General features: G+C 35.9%; 1 long non-coding RNA gene across 4 annotated transcripts in view; it reads right to left on the bottom strand.

Annotated features, from left to right (window-relative positions):
• LOC115306847 overlaps positions 1 to 5,661 on the bottom strand; it is a 15,958-nt gene extending 10,297 nt beyond the window's left edge. Inside the window, exons 1-2 of one of the 4 annotated variants that reach the window (XR_003915457.1) lie at positions 5,575 to 5,659; positions 4,709 to 4,901 (exon numbers count right to left, since the gene is read on the bottom strand). This is a non-coding gene — a long non-coding RNA (uncharacterized LOC115306847). Of the gene's footprint in view, positions 1 to 4,708; positions 4,902 to 5,574 lie in introns of all 4 variants that reach the window. The other 3 variants (XR_003915458.1, XR_003915460.1, XR_003915461.1) reach the window with 3 other exon arrangements.
• Between the last annotated feature and the right edge of the window lie 384 nt (positions 5,662 to 6,045).

Genomic DNA, 6,045 nt, shown 5'->3' with positions numbered 1-6,045 from the left:
AAATAAAAAGGTAAAAAAAAAAAGAGTCTGATGAACACTATGAACCACCTTCCTTTAAAAATATCACCCCTCCAAAAATTATGGATATAATTCCAGAGGTTTCACAGAAGTTAAGCTTGATTCACTAATTATAGACACATATTCAGATTCTTATCTCAGGGAAACAGGATATAAATATTAGGTGGTCAAAATAGTTAACTTCCAAAATAACTGGATATTTGGTCATTTATTTGTGGGATTTATTTTTACAAAAATTACAATAAATAAAGTTCAGTGAAAATTTGAGCTAAAAACCAGTGATAGGTCAATGCAAAACTCCTTGGGTCAGAAGTTTATTTGCTTATATTCAAGTTTAATTTTAATTTTAAATAAATTGATAAGACTCTGGTTAATTTCATGTTAGTTGAATGACATGTGGTTATAGCATTTTCTTTGGTATATTAGAAATAGTCTTTACTTTAAAAAGTATCTGGTGTGAATACCAAGACTGGTTTTTACAGAATACTTTCTCAAATCAATTTTTCTGCAGGAAATCATTCAGACATAATAATGTCCATTATTTGATTATAAAAAACAGCTTTTTGTCATCATATAAGGTCAGTTCAGAACATTTATCATATTCAACAAGCAGTATAACATAGTTGATTAATGCTCTCCTAGATCAAGTGATATTCTGGGTTTTTTTCCCTAGATAATGGGAAAAAATGGGCACATTATTGATCTATTGAGATGAATTGTTACTTTAGCAAAAATAATAATGGTTATTTTGTCTCTTTGTTTATAAGAATTCTCATTTTCAGTCTTCTTGTATGTTTTATTTATGAAACAATTTCTAATTACAATAACTTCTGGAATACAAACAAAAAGATAAAAATACACATTTTCTTACTACTTAAAAACCTTTTTTTGGTCATAATCCATCATCAAAATACAGATATTTTTACATTAATTATTGTATTTTCCTTCTATCATAATTAATATATGAAGATCATTTTAACCTTTATCATTTAGTAACTTGGTTATAAAGTCATTAAATCTATGATGTAATAGAAGAGATGGCTAATTTCTAAGCCTCAAAATAATACTTGAAATGCTAAAAGGACATATTTTATACATAAAGTCATGTACTATGGTTTTTAATCCCACTTACCTAATCTCCATTCTGTCGTAGAGGTGGTTTGTATATACAGAAGGGCCCATATTTACATGAGGGAGGGATTGTAGTTCCTGTTGTGTCTGCTGACACATTAAATTATTGTACTATAGGTAAATATAGGTTTAGTTCTATGTAAATAAGCGAGATGACGGATCTTTTTACTAATCCATATTTACATGTATTATCTAGATTTTTACTGGTGACTGAATCTAGTTAATAGGCATAGTGCTTCATGTAAATGTACAATGAGTGGTTTAAAGTATCACATAAATATAAGGAAACATTACTGTAGGTGAATTATCGACGTATCATTATTGTTGTTTGCCACCATAATATAAACATATAACAGTAATTTAAATTCAGTATTAAACATATTACTTCAATACTCTGAAATACTGAAGTAAGCTTTGGTCTGAAAAGAGATCTACTTAGCTGAACAAATGTTTATGAGGCTATGTGGATGCTTTATGCCACAGCTTTATGTCTATGAGGATTTATCACCTTCGGGTGTGAGAAAAATTTTAGGAAACTAGCTGTTGGTAAAACAAAACACAACTCTCCAGGCAGAGGTGGATCTTCCAGGAAGCCACTGAGGCAGAAGCTTTGGGCTTTTTACTGTACAACTGGCCATTTACTCGGAGGACCTTACATGGGGCCTGTAGCGTTGGCAATAAGTATATGCTTGTGTAACATTTGAAAATTATCTGAAAGCAGTTAAGACTGTTCTCTGTTCACTTTGCCTTTTTATGCTTCCTTGGGGTAAATGGGGTTGGAACGATTGAAGGAAGTTTTGACATCTTTCTGAAAGGAAGCTGAGTTGGGGATACATTGCAATTGAGTTTAATAGCACATAGTTAACGTGGTTCCCAGTCTCTAACATGAATATTATGTCATTGCTAGTTGTCTTTGTGTAGGAATGGCTTTCTGTCATTCATCATGCCCGCTAGACTGGTGTCATACCACAAGGATGTTAACCCCTGAGTCAGAGGCATCTTACTTTATAAACACTGTCCAACAGCATCACTAGAAGGGAAATGGAGAAAAAAATTGGTCTTGAAATATACATACTCAAGTGCTAGTCTGTGGAAATTTGTCCCAACCTTATAGCTTATAAATGAAGGAAACAACAACTAAAATTTTACGTGAAAGCACTAGTGATAATCTGTGAATCTAAAAGAAAATTTTCTAAATTGTTAATAGTAAAAAAATTGACTAACTATGCTAGATGATTGGATTATCTTCCCATTCTCTTTACAGAACATGTTATAACTTTATTTCATATGAAGAGGCACTTAAAGAGTATGCAGTTAAAAAATGTGGGAAATATTTATAGAAATGTGTTATGTCGTTATTACTAAAAATATGCATTTTATTTGGATTTTGTGATGTTTATAGTATTTGTCATCTTTTAAAAATAAGTAATATGTTCTGATTTTTCTCTTTCTAAAAGTATTCATTTTGTATCTGGTTTTATAAGCATAAATTTGTATTATTTTTTATAAAGAGGGCCTAGATTCTATAAACATTAGGCCTCATTGAAACCTGGTTCCGCCCTTACCTGAGAAAGTCATAAAGAACTCAGCCAGAGAATCTTCAGGAAGGAAGAAGCAGTCCAGTGACCTTTATCTTTTTCTTTTTTTTCTCAGTGGTCTTTTTCTTAGGGCTTTCTTTTTTTTTTCTTAATGTTTATTTTTTAGAGAAAGTGAGAAAGTAAGCAGGGGAGGGGCAGAGAGAGAGAGGGACAGAGGATCTGAAGTGGGCTCTGTGCTGACAGCAGAGACCCCAATGTGGGGTTCAAACTCATAAACCGTGAGATTATGACCTGAGCCGATGTTGGATGCTCAACTGACTGAGCCACCCAGGCATTCCTTACTTATGGCTCCCTGACTCACTTATTTCCTGATGCTGGCACTACACTTAGCCTTCAGGAAAATAGATTTCTTTTCTGTTTTGAAATTCTGTGCCTTGTCCTCACTCTTTCCAAAAAAGAAAGTTTGCATCAAAATTGTCACAGTGAGTAATCTTTGTACGGTAATATTATGGGTGGTTTGAAAATATATATTCTTTTTTTTCCTCTTAAGTTTGTAATTCCAGGATAGTTAACACACAGTCTTCTAATAGATCCAGGTGTGCAATTATTCCGTGTCCATAATGGTAAGTGGACTATCAACCCTCATCATCTCCATCAGCCATCTCATGACCCCTCTTCTCTGGTAACTATCAGTATGTTCTCTACAGTTGACTCTCTTCCTCTCTCTCTCTCTCTCTCTCTCTCTCTCTCTCTCTCTCTCTCCCTCTAATGTTTGTTTATTTATTTTGAGAGAGAGAGAGGGAGCAAGTGCGGGAGGGGCAGAGAGAGAACGTGAGGGAGAGGATCCCAAGCAGGTTCTGCGCTGCCAGCCCGGAGCCTGATGCAGCGCTGTCAGCCCGGAGCCTGATGCAGGGTCAATCTCACAAACTGTGAGATCCTGACATGAGCTAAAATCAAGAGTCAGATGCTTAACTGACTGAGCCACCCACGTGACCCTCTTTCTTTTTTAAAAAATACATATTCTTTTAATATTGCTTATGTTTATTTTATACATTGTAATTGAGCTTTCGTTTTTTTAAGTAAGGATTCATTTTAAAGAAATTGGCTTAAACACAAAGTGAAAATTATCTTTGTTGCCATAAATTCAATTCAAATTGATCTTAAATTTAGATTATTGAATATTACATGCCAGGCCCTAGAATTACCCAAATAATTAATTCATATTATAGTGTTAATTTTTAAAATGTATGAAAAAATGGCCTGAAAAATATCATACAATGTGTGCTACATATTCAATCTTATAAAGCGTGCTTTCTGAAGGAAACACAGCTGATTTCTTATAAATTGTCTTGAATCTCTCACCCTATCTGAGAAGTCAGTGGAGAAACATTTAACTGACTACCTGAGGAATCTTCCTCTCCTCACTTTTTTCTTTGGTCCTTCCTCATCCACAGGGACTTTCTGTGCAGGACAGTGAGGGATGATAGGGGTTAAAGGCTGGTATGGACTAAAACTAAACACTGTGTTCCCATTTTGTATGTTGAAATCCTAGCCTCCAATGTGGTGGTTTTCAGAGGTGGGGCCTTTGGAGGTAATTAGGTCTAGATGAGATCATGAAGATAGGGCCCTTATGATGAGATTAATGCACTTCACAAGGAGACTCAGAGTTTTGCTCACTCTTTGCCATATGCGGGTACAGCAAAACAAACCATCCACAAACCAGGAAGAGGGCCTTCGCCAGACACAGGATTTGTTGGCACCTTGATCTTGGACTTAGCTTCCAGAACTGTCAGAAGCAAATGTTTATTGTTCAAGCCACCAGCCTGCGATAATTTGTTACGGCAGCTGGAGTGGACTAACACAAAGGCCCAGCTCTGGGGAAGTGCTGCAGATATGTCTCCACAGCAGACAGACCACCTTCCAGATACAAAACAACGATCTCTTCATGTCTCTTCTTTCCCTTGTTTTCTCACTCCATCACGCATTATGGTTATTTTCACAGGGGTTTAAATCCTACTCACAATTAGGGAGAACACTCTTAACTGTTGGTGGGAGGGCCCCTTGAAGGAAGAGCTTCTCTTTGTTCTTGGTGGAGGAGATGATTTTGTAAGACTTCTTAAGGGTTCATATTAAGCCTCCAGAAGCCTGCTGTGCCAGGATTTCAAAGGAAGGATTTTGTTACAGGTTCAGGAACTTGCTTTCCCAAGGAAAACTCTAGAAGGGAATACAGGATGGATAGAAGATCCAGGAGAAGTAAATTCTCAGCTATTTTATTATTAAATGTGTAGGATCGGCCCCTTCTTTTTGCTCCTGGGTGAGAATGTTAAGAAAAGTCTTTGGCTTGATATACAGGCTTGATGCCTCTGCATTCCTCTAGGGAGGGATTTGGGTTCCGGGGAGTGTACAGATGCTGGAGCCAGAGGACAGTGGGACAATTGGCATCCAGGCCATGCACAGTTAATTCTGGTGAATGAATGGATGACAAAATCTAAGAAATACATAGCCTATTTTAGTAAAACTTCAAAGAAGTCTACAGAGACCTGGGTAGAATCTAAAGATAAAATGTAACATTAATGTAGCACAGATAGTCTGGCCCATATGGTATGCTGTCCATTCCAAATTCTGTCCTGTTCTTCCAGGAGCGATCTTCCCTCCGTTCTGGGCCAAAGAAGATCCCTGATACAATGTGGGAAAATACAAAGCTAAGGTTCTCTCTCAGAAGAAAAGTGATCGTTTCAGGATATGAGCTGTCCTTTCACTGATTTTATACTTGTCTCTTGGTGTGTCATACCTGTACTGCACTGTGACTCTCCCAGAACCATGAGGAAGTCATAGCACCTACTAAAAGGCCCTAACAAAGTGATCCTGCCTAGAATGAAGTACTTACCTGAAAGACAAAACACTGCCGCTGTCTTAGGCAGCAGGATCTGTTTGTAATTTCCCAAAACACAGTTTTCCAGCTACCAATGTGTCTGCTCACCTGTTAAATATTATATAACCATTAGCTGTTAAAATTTGAAACAAAAAGAGGTGAAATGACATAAGATAAATTTAATACCTATAACAGAAATATGATTCAACATAACCTGTATCTTAGAATTTGAATAATTGTGCCTTTTTCTAACCTCTAAAATTAAATGACTGTTATTTACATTGTCAACCAAAATTTAAAAAGTCAAATCTGTTGACAGTTTGTGACTATGCAGTAAGCAATGTATACTAAAATCTGTTTCTATTAGCTTAGGCTACATTGTTTTTAAGCATATCTAGAATAAAATCTTAGTCAAACATTTTCAGCCTCCCAAAGTTCTAATGCTTAATTTCCTTCTTTGAAAGTAGAAATTTTACATGTTGCTGT

Source organism: Suricata suricatta, chromosome 2 (genome assembly GCF_006229205.1).
Source record: "Suricata suricatta isolate VVHF042 chromosome 2, meerkat_22Aug2017_6uvM2_HiC, whole genome shotgun sequence".
Classification (NCBI taxonomy): domain Eukaryota; kingdom Metazoa; phylum Chordata; class Mammalia; order Carnivora; family Herpestidae; genus Suricata; species Suricata suricatta.
The sequence above is the reverse complement of the archived record's forward strand: the minus strand, read 5'-3'. Positions and strand labels throughout refer to the sequence as shown.